This window comes from Bemisia tabaci, unplaced genomic scaffold (assembly GCF_918797505.1).
Source record: "Bemisia tabaci unplaced genomic scaffold, PGI_BMITA_v3".
In the NCBI taxonomy this organism is placed as follows: domain Eukaryota; kingdom Metazoa; phylum Arthropoda; class Insecta; order Hemiptera; family Aleyrodidae; genus Bemisia; species Bemisia tabaci.
Genome location: NW_027311735.1, coordinates 62,749 through 74,940, shown reverse-complemented (window position 1 = coordinate 74,940; position 12,192 = coordinate 62,749). Strand labels below are relative to the sequence as shown.

General features: G+C 39.1%; 1 long non-coding RNA gene across 1 annotated transcript in view; it reads right to left on the bottom strand.

Annotated features, from left to right (window-relative positions):
- LOC109037826 (uncharacterized) overlaps nt 1–12,192 on the bottom strand; it is a 308,967-nt gene that overhangs the window by 236,748 nt on the left and 60,027 nt on the right. The gene's annotated exons all lie outside the window — the stretch shown is intronic.

The window sequence follows — 12,192 nt, the reverse complement described above, 5'->3', positions numbered from 1 at the left end:
AATTGGCGAGAAATAAGTAAACACGCCTGGGAGTTAGGCAACACCCATTCATGCCGGGCGTCCCCGTTTACTAATTCTAAGACAACAGTTGGTTTCAATACAATAAACGCGCATTCCCGTCCAACACGCCGTTTACTAATTTTAAACAAACCATTAACTTGAAGCCAGTAAATGCACGTGGGAGTTACTCAACTGTTTCCTATTTCTAAGTAAACAGTTTACCTAGATCAATACGACGGATACTCACTTCAAACCAACGATAATTTCTTAAATTTAGGAAATATTTTCACGGCATGGAATGTTTCCTTTTTTTAAGTAAACGCTTTCTTCTTTTAAGGGGACGTGGAGCGTTGGATTGAGAAAACGCTAATTCTTGATCCAAGGTACCTAACTCCGTTATCTTAGTTCAAACCTCCGTTTCTTTTCGATACTTTTTAAGTATCCAGTTTACTTGGTCTAAGACGGCTCCGCCTTGTATTTAGGAAACATTTTTTTCAGTGAGGGCTCTGCTTCCGTCTGACCCAATGCTGAAAGGTCCAGTTACGCGATCAAATTGAGCCATCACACTGAAGCTCTGATTCGTGGAAAAAGACCTGAGGTGAGGATGCGACCAATTAGAGGCCCAATTTGATGACTTAATTGGATCGTGTAACTGGACCTTCAAGCCTAAGCCTCAGGGCGATGACTCCTTTGGCATGCTGTATAGAGTATCTGTATAGCGAGAGTATAGACGGATGTGAAACTCCGAAAATCCATCAGGCCTTCATCGACGCCTTCCGCGAATAAAGTTAGAGCCCAGAAATGCAGCCGACCTATGAATTTCAATTGGACTACATATTGCAATTTGGAACTCTAAATTCTGGCCCGGTCTAAAAACACCGTACGTGCCATTCGTTTCCCTATGCACATAAGTCTTTTTTCAGATGAGCCAGAATTTATAGTTCCAAATTGCAAAATGCAGACCAATTTTCCAGAGCGATTTCCTAATCAGTTGTTAGGAACCGTCGCTTATGAAGCACGTATTTGACTTCATTTTGCAGAAATTTACTCATTTTAGCGGAAAAACGCACATTTATGTATATTCTTGGCCATCTTGGTTAGAATATTGGAATCTGCAGACTAGTAGTGAAATTTTGTGTGATAGAAGTTAGACCCGAGTTGGTCCATCATGTGCCCCTTAGTCTATAAGAATCTCCCATTTTAACCGACGGGATCGCTCCGCACTCCGAATGTCTTCTTTGTCTATTGTTTTGTCCATCACTTTTCACAGTCAGCTTGCAGGCGCCGAGATATTCAAAGGACAGACGAATCATGGAAGGTTCTCTTAAATATTTTATGTAACAAGATGGAGAAATGGTGCTGGATCCACACCATTTCGCGGGGAAATCAAAGCCAAGAACTTCCAAAAATTATAATTAGAGTCAAAGATAATTTTTTTTTAAACTCCAATGACAAAAAAACTCTTTTAAAAAAATTTCAAAACAATTTATTTTTGCCTCTAATCATAATTTTTGGAACTTCTTGGCTTTGATTTCCCCGCGGAATGCACTGGAAAAAAAATACACATTGGATCTAGAGTCCAGACTCTTAAAAACATCGACAAGAAAAAGTACTCTTGTTTCAATCAGACTCTAGCTTAAATCAAGAACCAAGCCTCTTAATGGACCTGCTGCAAACTTTTGCTGGAGCAAAACTAAGAGTTGTTTCTCATAGATATTGCCTCAAAAATCACGATGAGCGCATCGGCAAACTCTGAAATGCACTCATAACTTCACAAACTGCGTAAGTTTGCGGTTTTTTGAGCTTCCCGCTTCAAAAACGATACTACGGCACAGGTGAACATTTTGTAAGAGGAGTCGTTCCATCGTCGGCAATACTCATCATGGCCGACGCCAATCCGCCAAAACACGTGTGATGGGATGAGATAACACCTGAACTGGATTAGACCAGATAACAATCGGCGTGTTTTAACGTTCATGTTTTCCACGCCCGCATTGATTGACCTTGAACTCTCCTTGAATTACGCGCGGAACTGCGTGCAAGCGTCGGCCATGATGAATATCGCCGACGATGGAGCGACTCCTCTAACAAAATGTTCACCTATGCCGTAGTATCGTTTTTGAAGCGAGAAGCTTAAAAAAAACGCAAATTTCTTACGCAGATTGTGAGTGCATTTCAGACTTTGCCGATGCGCTCATCGTGATTTTTGAGGCATTATCTATAAGAAACAACTCTTATTTTTGCTCTAGCAAAAGTTTGCAACAGGCCCATTTAAGCGGATTTCGTTTTGATTCAAGCAAAAATCCGATTGAATCAAGAGTATTTTTTCTTATCAATGTTTTCAAGAGTCTGGACTCTAGATCAAATGTATTTTTTTTTCCAGTGTGGTGTGGACCCAGCACCATTTCTCCACCTTGTTACATACAGTATTTGGGCCACTTTATTTTAGTGTTTTTTTTCTCACTTAAATATTTTAATCGCTAGTTTACCGACACTTTAATTGCATGATTTACAGAATGAGACATTTTATATCGTCTGTAATAATCATATTCCAGGGAATCCTGGTCATCGTTAACTTTGCGCGTGTCCACCTCATGAGCCACTCGCATAGAGTACAATAGAGTCGCAAAGTACTGGAGCGCCGATGAAGCCAATCCATTAACGGGCGTTTCCGAGCCACGTGTGCTCCGAAAATAGTGAACCATTTGCGAACCCAACGGCATTTTGTGACACGGCGGCTTATGGAGAAATCAAGAATTGCTTGTGTTTTTTAGGTATTTTATAATTCAATCCGCATTAATTTTTGCAAATTTTGCTATTTAAAGGTAGTCAAAGCCATAATGAATCCATTTATGTATATTACTCCTGGAAAATATTCATATTGGGATTTAATTTCTGACTTATACCAAGTGTGAACCAACCGGCATTTCTTATCACGGCGGCTTACGGGAAAAGCAACGACTGCCCGTGTTTTTTCGACATTTTTTAATTTCATCGATATTAATTTGTGCAAATTTTGCTATAATTAGATAGTCAAAGTCATAATGAATCCATTAATGTATATTACTCCTGGATAAAATTCATATAGGAATTTAATTTCTGACTTATACCAAGTGTGAACCAACCGGCATTTTTTTACACGGTGGCTTATGGAGAAATCAACGACTGCATGTGTTTTTTCGACTTTTTTTAATTCCATCGGTATTAATTTGTGCAAATTTTGCTTGAAATAGATATTCAAAGCCATAATGAATCCATTAATGTATGTTACTCCTGGAAAATATTCATATTGGGATTTAATTTCTGACTTATACCAAGTGTGAACCAACCGGCATTTCTTATCACGGCGGCTTACGGGAAAAGCAACGACTGCCCGTGTTTTTTCGACATTTTTTAATTTCATCAATATTAATTTGTGCAAATTTTGCTATAATTAGATAGTCAAAGTCATAATGAATCCATTAATGTATATTACTCCTGGATAAAATTCATATAGGAATTTAATTTCTGACTTATACCAAGTGTGAACCAACCGGCATTTTTTTACACGGTGGCTTATGGAGAAATCAACGACTGCATGTGTTTTTTCGACTTTTTTTAATTCCATCGGTATTAATTTGTGCAAATTTTGCTTGAAATAGATATTCAAAGCCATAATGAATCCATTAATGTATGTTACTCCGATACTATAAGCTCCAAGACCTCCTAATTTTGCGAAACTGGTGACGCTTAGTTCCAGCGTTCTACCGGGCCGATTTTCATGATTTTTGCGGCTATCGACGGGCAATTGTCTCTAGATAAGCCAACTCTTTTCAGATTTTCAAAATATGGCCCAGGTTTTTTTATATTACGTGGTAAAGTTGCGAATTCTCCCATTTAAACAATGTAAATTTATACTTTTTGTCATAGTTCGTTTGAGCATTCTACCGGGCCGATTTCCATGATTTTTGCGTAAATCGACAGGTAATAGGCTCTAGATGAGCCCGCTCTAATCAGATTTTGGAAAAAGGACCCAGGTTTTTTTAAAAGCACGTTATAAAAGTGAGTGAGTTTACAGAATGCTCAGGTACTGCTACCGCTATGCGCGGGAGGATGCGCAGTGGTCGAGGAGGTTGCGCAGTAGCTGTGTAGCCTGCGCATCAGCTCTACACTTATCTACACAAGATTTGCGCCGAGGTCCACACGCCGAGCGGTGGCCGAGTCGTCTAATTGTAAGACGTCGAATGCGTCCTTCTAGAACTCGGTATAGGTTCGATTCCCGACTCTAGAATAACTTGAACATTACCTGGCTATCATTGTTAATTGTTTTGCAATATTTCATCAAGCAGTCATTCCATAACGCGTCCTTTTAATTTTAAAGTAATTTTAAGTAAAGTTTAAAATTAAAGTATACCTCATATCGTAATTTTTTAGGGGAAAAATAAAACTAACACTGATAGGAGGGTAAAAATAGGGCTGCGAAGCGGCCCATTGATGGCGCGGAGCGCCTTCAGGGGGTTGGGCCGCGTAGCGGCCAGGGGGCGTAGCCCCCTAGTATTCATATATGGACTCAATTTCAGACTTATTACCGGCCTACTTATTTTAGCTGGTTCAGTGTGTGTCTAGCCGACGAACGGAGCCGAGTCGGGACTGTCGGGAGTGGGGAGCGCTGAGCGCGAGTCTCTGCGTATGCGTCATCGCTAGTCGCCGCACACTAGTCTCCGGAGAACTGGACAAAACAGCCTCGAAAAGTGACTTCAACGGCGATCCAGTACTTTGCGACTCTATTGTACTCTATGGCCACTCGCGGACATCACTGCTGCCCGCCATACCCAGTAGCCCCTCATAGGATCACCTTATTAGGCACCATTTAGCACTCACTACGGTGATGACCTCTGACTTCTAACAAGCAACTACTCACGTAAGTAACTACTTACATTGAAAATGATCATTCAATGCAAATTTTAACATATCTTCTCCAAGAATTGGACACTACTCACAATGGTTACTCGCGCACAGTGGATCGAGTTAATGGGAAAGGTGGAAAGGTAGCTTAAGAATTTCTTTTCTCAAATTCCAATTTATTCTGTTTATTTTGTCCAAATGTAAATTTTAAGGAATACGTCTTTAAAAAATTTTTACAAGGAAGCCAATAGACCATTTTCAAAACCTCAAAGTTTTGTTTTAAAGGAGTTACAGGCTATTAGGTTTCCACATTTTTTCCGACTTTCCCCATTAACTCGTTCCAATGTGCAGCGGAGAAAATAATCACAACGCTGATGCCGCCGCTTTGCTGAATAGTTCTCAAGAAAAATGTAAAAATCTCTCTGCCGGCCGATATTTGAAATTGATATACATAGCTGTAGACGAAGAAGGCGAAAGAGGTATAGAGGGATCCTATTGGTAAAAGCGGGTGGTTGCAATGGACAAAGGCGGTAGATAATAGACCGACGAACGGCAACCCACGAGAGACCCTACAGATAGTCTAGATCATTTACCCCTTAGGCTATGATAGGATTGCGCGAATGCCCCCTTTTTACCTTTTTAGAGATGCTTAGGATTGCGCGAATTTTTCTGATACCGACTGCACATACCAAAATAAAAATTAAATATCATCAGAGTTTCTGAATCGTTACAGAGAGGATACATATTTTCCCTTTAATTATGGTAAAAACGGGAACAGAAAGTCGAGAATGATTACACGCAGTCCTGCAACATTCCTATAGTCTTGCAGCGCTAATATGTGTTTCCGTTTCCGCACGCCAACTGATCGACTGCGGTGCGTTTGACGCAATGCGAGAAGTATTCAAGCAGTCTTGTAGGCGCTGATATGGGCTGTGCGCCGGCCGCACTGTCTGTTTGGCGCAATGTGTGAAGGCAAGCTCAAGTCTTGTAGGCGCTAACATACATTTAACGCTGGCCGCACTGTGTTTGGCACGATTATTCGAACTCGCGTTAGAATAATCGCGGCATCGAATAATAGAGCTTAAAAGGCCTACGTTGTGTTTCGACGATGTATCAGCATTCCAACGTTGCCTCGTTTCTCCCGAGTAAATATTTTTTCTGAGAAAAGTTAAGAAAGTTCTTTAAATCCACGACCATCATTCAATATTTTCATTTCATTTATCATAAGAAGGTAAGATATCGATGACCTGTCAACAAACCATAACCTCAACTAGCGTCAACATAAAAATGCGTTTATTTTCCGACTGTTTCCTGTTTTGCTAAACTTATACCTTAACTTAATTTCATTTTAAATTCACGCATTCCTGAAGCAGATGTTAAGTTTTCTATTCGCGCAATCCTTGCGCCTATTTTGCGCAATTCTCATATAGTTTCTTGGACCCTTCGCGCAATTCTGGATTACCGACCCCTTAGCCTCTAAAAATCACTAATTTCAACCAATAAGATCGCTCTATACTCTCTATATCTCATTTTTCTATCGCTTTGTCTATCAATTTCATTAAGCCCCGGATAGACGATCAAATTCCGAACCAATTCCGATCAAAGTAGACATGCTGATGACTGGTGGTCACCATCTACCATCACATTTTGACGGGCCACACTTTTTTGTTCAAAGTAAGATCAGAATGGAGTGCCACCATTCATCATTTCCTGCCTCGGGAAACATTTCTGCCAAGTTTTCATTTTAAAATGAAGCAAATTAATGAGTTTAAGACTGATGACTCCCGACACTTTGATGCTACTTTGATCGGAATTGGTTCGGGAATTTGATCGTCTATCCAGGGCTATAGGCAGCCCGCAGATGAAATGAAAATTACGAGAGATGAGAGGAATCACTAGAAGGCCGATTTGCAAAAGAGCATTCCTTACACCTGCTAATATTTTGTCAGAAAAAACCATCAAGCTACCACCTTTCAATTTAGAGAAATCCCAAGTATGGCCAGTCAATTGGTTCAGTGAAAACATGTGTTTTCACTGAAGCAATTGACTGGCCATACTTATCGGATTGGGAGATCGGGAGAAAAAAATGAAAATTTAATAATTTTAGTGAATAAAGCTTTATAAAATATAGCTTCTAACTATATGAAAGTAACCAGTTTACTAAAGTCTTAGACGAAATCAAATAAAATTTAGTGACTTACACCATATAAAACCTCAGTTAAGTTTCTCTAGAATAGAGAGTTAGTAAAACAGAAAAAACAAAAGCTTTACCAAAACGGTTATTATGCAGATTACCTGAAATTATGTTAGATATTAAACGGATTCTTAAAGATCAGGGACGGATTAGCCTTCTGATACTTTCAATTGGATCGGGATATGTTCCCGATATCCTCTGTAATAATTAAGTCTATAATCAAGCTTTGAGTGACTGCTCTTCTTTTAGTGTTACAGAAAAGTATCGTGGAAGTGTCAGCCGTAGTGTTTAGATTAGACCCGTATCGTTCTGGCTGAGGATTTTTTGCTGTTGTCTGTGTTTGTGTTGTGAGTCTTCTTCGTAGAGCAGCTCGTGGGTACGTAATTTTCCACATCATTATTCCAGTGGCGTGGCGTGCTTTGCGATAAATCGTGAAATTAAACCTGTGAAAAAGGATCGATAGACAGGGTGTTAAAAATCCTTAATAATCGATTCTTTACCCTAGTTTCAAATGGAAAAAATTGATGATCGATCGATCATTCACGCCTCGCCACTGCATTGTTCCTCTTGACTTCTTCATCTATTCTCTTTATTTTCTTCATCTATTCTCTTCATTTTCTTCATCTATTCTCTTTATTTTCTTCATCTATTCTCTTTATTTTCTTCATCTATTCTCTTTATTTTCTTCATCTATTCTCTTTATTTTCTTGGCAACGGGAATAAAAACATCCTCATCTGAGCTCCAGTTTCGCGGCTGATTTCCGCATCCGACGATGCGACCATAATGACCACTAGTAGTGAGGCAATTGAGAAGCTATGATTTTCCTTCATCTACGCGAGATACCACACCACATACGCCGTTCGAATAGGCACGCGGTCGATTTCCGCACCTGAAGATGCGAGCATAATGCCTACAAATTTTTTTATTTTGAGTTTCCTCGTCCAAGATCTCTGCCTTAGTAGCAGTGGCTGTTGAGAAAAGTTGTAAAAAACTCGAAAATTTTAGAAAAACTTAAAATTTACTCCAAAACCACTTGAGAATTACGTAAAAATAAACTCTTGAAATATTCGTCCTGGTTCAGTCAAGGACGAATGGGAAGAGAATAGGAATGTTCCATTATTTTCCGACTATTTGTAGATCCTTACACTCCTATGATCTAAGTAAGCATTGCTGAATAAAAGGGAATGCGGTATGTTTAAATATACTATTATGTTTCATTGTTCACAGATTTTCGTCTTGTGGTTACACTTCACGTCCTTCTTCAACCCCGTCCAAGCTGTTGCGGTTACTATGGGGCGGAAAAAAATAGACATCTGCCCCATTGTCGATCAAAGGCTGCAGCAAGTGAGCACACTTCACCCCATTTCATCTAATTGGATCTGGGCTAATAGGCATTTGCACAAAATTTGTGCGAAAGTCCAATGCTGCCTTGCGAAGGAAGAACGCCGTATGAGCATTCGAGAGTTGCCAAATTTCCTCCGATATAATGTTTATATTTTAGGAAAGTTATAAATATGTTTTCTTGAAATTTTAAGACTCTTTAGATCAATTACAAACAAAATTATCTGAGAAATTGGACGGAAAATATTCACAAATTTTCCTAAAAATTAGTGATTTGTCTGAGGAAATTTGGCAACGCTTGAAGGTTCATACGGCGTTTTTCTCTAGCACGGCAGAATGGGTCTGTTGCACGCAAAAGATACAGCCAACTGAATACCTACACTTTCTTCACGTAAAGAGGTGTGTGAAAAAACGGCCGAAAATGCCCCAAGGCATTTTCGAATTTTGATCACTTGGGGTGATACAGTAGCTTCCCAGACGACCAAAACCGGTCGCCGTTTTGCTCAGAAGCGCCGGGTTGCGACGTTGCCATTTTTTAAAGTGGAAACCTTTAAAAGTTCATATCTCCGCCGCATCTCAACCGATTTCAATGAACTTTTTTTTAAAATGTTCCTCTTAAATAGAGCTTTCTAGTGATATATAGTTTTTGGGGTTTACTTGGCTTTAAGTGGCACTTACGCGGCTTTAGCAGTTCTTGAAAGACACAAAAATTTAGTTTTTATTTTACCACGATCGTGGAATCGACGGAATCTAAACAGAAACCAGTCTAAATGAAAGTTCAGATTCTCACCTTTCTAACGAGCACAAGATCATCCCGGGAAAACGTTTAGTTTCCGAGATATGACCGCTCAAAGTTGGTCACATGCGCTTTTGCGCATTGTGAATGCGCCTTATCACTAAGTTATTCGCGAACTGGGGGTCCCTTATGTTCAATTTACATTAAAATAATTACACAGAGCAGTAAGGTGTACAACACGAGCCGTATTTTCACTTTCGGCTGCTGATGTGCGACGTTGCCATTATTTTAAGTGAAAACTCTTAAAAATGCATAACTCCGCTGCATTTCAACCGATTTAGATGAACTTTTTTTTAAAATGTTCCTCTTAAATAGAGCTTTCTAATGGTATTTAGGTCTCTGGATTTTATTGACTTTAGGGCGGCACATAGGTCGTTTATATGGTTCTTTGCAGAGATTTTTCATATAAATAATTGTGTTGCTATTTTTTATTTTTTATTTTATTTTTTTTTTTATTATTTTTCCGCGGGTTGTGGGAGGGTTTGAAATGGCAAAATTCAAAAGAATGAACTTTGAAAAAAGGGATTCATTTAATCACTATTCTTACGTGAACAAATATTGAAAGCGACGCTCTCATTGTACAAGAGAAGTTGGTGTTGTTAATTTACCAAGATTTTTGCATTATACTTTAAGCGATGGTGATCTTCCGATCTAGTTTGAATGTTAAAAAAAATCGGGAGAAATACAGACCCCCTTCCGACAAAAAAAGAAAAAAAATTAACAACACAATTATTTATATGAAAAATCTCTGCAAAGAACCATATAAACGACCTAAGTGCCGCCCTAAAGTCAATAAAATCCAGAGACCTAAATACCATTAGAAAGCTCTATTTAAGAGGAACATTTTAAAAAAAAAGTTCATCTAAATCGGTTGAAATGCAGCGGAGTTATGCATTTTTAAGAGTTTTCACTTAAAAAAATGGCAACGTCGCATATCAGCAGCCGAAAGTGAAAATACGGCTCGTGTTGTACACCTTACTGCTCTGTGTAATTATTTTAACTTAAATTGAACATAAGGGACCCCCAGTTCGCGAATAACTTAGTGATAAGGCGCATTCACAATGCGCAAAAGCGCATGTGACCAACTTTGAGCGGTCATATCTCGGAAACTAAACGTTTCCCCAGGATGATCTTGTGCTCGTTAGAAAGGTGAGAATCTGAACTTTCATTTAGACTGGTTTTTGTTTAGATTCCGTCGATTCCACGATCGTGGTAATATAAAAACTAAATTTTTGTGTCTATCAAGAACTGCTAAAACCGCGTAAGTGCCACTTAAAGCCAAGTAAACCCCAAAAAACTATAAATCACTAGAAAGCTCTATTTAAGAGGAACATTTTAAAAAAAAGTTCATTGAAATCGGTTGAGATGCGGCGGAGATATGAACTTTTAAAGGTTTCCACTTTAAAAAATGGCAACGTCGCAACCCGGCGCTTCAGAGCAAAACGGCGACCGGTTTTGGGCGTCTGGGAAGCTACTGTATCACCCCAAGTGATCGAAATTCGAAAATGCCTTGAGGCATTTTCGGCCGTTTTTTCACACACCTCATTTGCTCGGAAATCACACAAGTATAATATCTGAAATCCACTCCTTAGAGCGCAATTTTCGTATAGTTTGTAACACAATTTTTCAAACCCACGTATGCGGGCAGTTTTTCTTAGTGGCCGGTAGTCTGGCTTTCCTCAAAGAGAGATCTATAACCTAAATACACAAACGATCTCGCGAATTGTTATAAACTCTTCTCGCGTAAGAGTTCAATTGGACCGCGTTAAACAGAACGGAACCAAGCCACATCAGCTATTGCCAAATTTAATTGGGCAATTTAATTTTTTACATGAAAACGGTTGTGTGGATTTTCGTGCAAATTTTAGTGAAAATTCTTCGTGGTGCGAAGCAAATTCCTTAAAATTTTCAAAGAAATCTGAACAACCGTTCTCTCGTAAAAAAATTAAATGCCCAGTTAAACTTGGCAATCGCTGATGTGGCTTCGTTCCTTTCTGTCAAACTCGGTCCAATTGATTCAAAGTCTTTGTTTTTGCTAAATATAAAAAGAAAAAAACCGCTCAAAAACGATTTAAATCATACAACGGAAAAAGTTAGGGACTTCGTTTGTTTTCTCAGATTAGTTTTTCTGACTCCCATCTGTGCAAACGTTGTTTGCGGTGACTAAGAAAACTGCCCGCAGACGCGAGAAATATTAATTGATAGTTACGTTAATACCTGATATCACTGCGAAGTAAAGATCCATGAACACATCAACACCCCAGAGCAGAAAAAGTACGTGACTCACTTTTTTGGAAAGGCGAGTTAGTGTCGTTTTGGAAATCTTCGAGCATGGTCTGGCGAGTATGGTGAATTTGATAGCCCTATCTTATGCCGGTTATGAGATATAGAATTTCAAAAATCGCGATTTACATTTGAATCAAGGGGGCCAACGCACAATTTTTCCCGGATCTTGGAATGACTATAAATGGAGTTAGGCACCTTTTGGCTCTACGCTACCGACAGCTATATTTTATTTGCAGCAACTAATTTTTTTTAGTTGTTTTATTTTAAGTTAAATGAGTTATCGGCCTCCTGTGGCGTAATCTGCAGTGCTGAGGTAAACCGCCGCACGACCCTTCAGGCGTTGCCAAATTTCCGTTGGTAAATCTCGAATTTTCGGGGAAATTTGTGAATATTTTCCTCCAATTTCTCAGATACTTTTCTTGGCACTTTCACCTAATGTTCCTGAAAATTTCAAGGAAAAATGATCACAACTTTCTTCAAAAGTAGGCAACTATATTCTGAGAGGGAATTTTGCGACTCTCGAATGTTCATACGGCGTTTTTCCTTTGCTTAGCCAGTGTTCGGTATGTCTCACGTTCGTTGGGTTTCAAAGTTTTGTTTTTCTGCTGGTCTACTGGCTTACATTCTGTTAAGAACCTACAAACTTCCCTGGTAAAAATAAGCCATAAAGGCGATAGAGAAATCTTATGG